Consider the following 1,719-nt stretch of genomic DNA (forward strand, 5'->3'; position numbering starts at 1 on the left):
TGGGTCACCACAAACCCCGCACGAAATTCCCAAGCCGCAGTGACTGGAATCAGGAAGATTTCGGGTACTTGCAGGGCTGAACTGTCTTTACGGATGGGTCAAAGATGGAATGCGGGGTTGGTGCTGGGGTCTTCATTGAGCAATATAACCTAAAATTATTCTTCCGCCTACCAGACTATGCAAGCGTCTTCCAGGCCGAAACGTTTGCTATTAAGGAGGCAGTTGGTACATCAAAGACAATGTACCCGCGAGAACGCATGTGAACATCCTCTCGGATAGCCAAGCGGCTATTCCGGCACTTTCCTCTAACTCTGTTAGATCTCAGCTAGTGGATGAATGTAGGAGAGAGCTGGCCTATATCTCTGATGAAATTACCCTAATATGGGTCCCGGGACATAGGGGCATCTACGGAAATGAGGCAGCGGACGAACTAGCAAGGAGCGGCTCCGCACTGGATATGTCCCACGCGGTGGACATGGGCGCTTCGCTCAGGGAGATTAAGACAAAAATTACCGAATTTTATCATTCGAAGGCCAGGCAGAGGTGGAACATCACAGGATGACCCGGGCTCAAAAGAGACAGTCGAACACTTGCTGTGCGAGTGTCCAGCCCTCGCAAGGATGAGGCTAAATACACTCGGCAAACCATTCCTGCAGAATATTTCAGAGTGCAGCTGCCTCTCTCTGTATGACCTACTGAAATTTATTAAAGCCGCCAAATGGCTGTAGGTTGCACGAGTTGTGGAATCAAAATGGCAAACTTGCTAATTGCTTTGTTACCTGAGTGACAATCCACTTAAACCAACCAACCAACCAACCATGTTATATTTACGATAGGTCGTTCATACAACTTTGATCGCAACGTTGCCATTTCGCCTAAAATGCCACTTCGCGACGTTTTATGCATCGCACTATTGTGAAAAAACTAAATTACAAATACTTCTGTGAGTTACATTTCGTTGTTCATGCTTGGCTGGTTATCGGGTTATGTGGTCATAGAATTAAATTTAACCTCTGTGCATCGTGAGCAACCTTTTATATTGCTTATGAGCTTATTTTTACACAATCATCTGCTCAATTGTTTTGATTTCAGGGTTGATAAAAATGACATGAACTGTATCAAAAATGCCTAATAAAAGCATAAAAGATAAAATTATAGATTTTGAAATAAATGCAGCTATCCAAGAAATAAAATAGTTTGAAGGTATGTTATTGAAAATATGTGCAATATATTTCCTGCAATTATTTCAGTTTTTTACTTTTTAAGATACGGCATACTCCGCCCAGGACCATGCAGAAATTGATGGAATAGTAGACGAACTACTTGAAGATATAACAACAATTAGCTCATTTAGACGCGGAGATGAACTGTATGTACCGAATCTATTCATTAGCGAGATAACGTACTCTGTTGTTTTGACGACGGAAGATTTTTACAAATGCTTCGCGTGAACAAAAGCTGATTTGCTCGTCTTATAAATACTATATTTGAAAACGATTTTAGATTTAAAGGTACAAAGATGAATTTTCCAGTTCCCGTAGATTTGCAACTCGCAATCGTGCTGTACCGTTTAGGCTCATCGGGAGTAAGAGGTTCAGTACGCAAAATCGCTACAACCTGTGGAGTAGGAGATGGTGGTACTCTGGTTGAAATTACAGAAAGGGTATTTTCCGAAATTTTAAAGAAATTACCGGAATACATCCATTGGCCTAATGCTGC

Source organism: Rhagoletis pomonella, unplaced genomic scaffold (genome assembly GCF_013731165.1).
Source record: "Rhagoletis pomonella isolate Grant_MI unplaced genomic scaffold, Rhpom_1.0 Rhpom_scaffold_00017, whole genome shotgun sequence".
NCBI classification, from domain to species: domain Eukaryota; kingdom Metazoa; phylum Arthropoda; class Insecta; order Diptera; family Tephritidae; genus Rhagoletis; species Rhagoletis pomonella.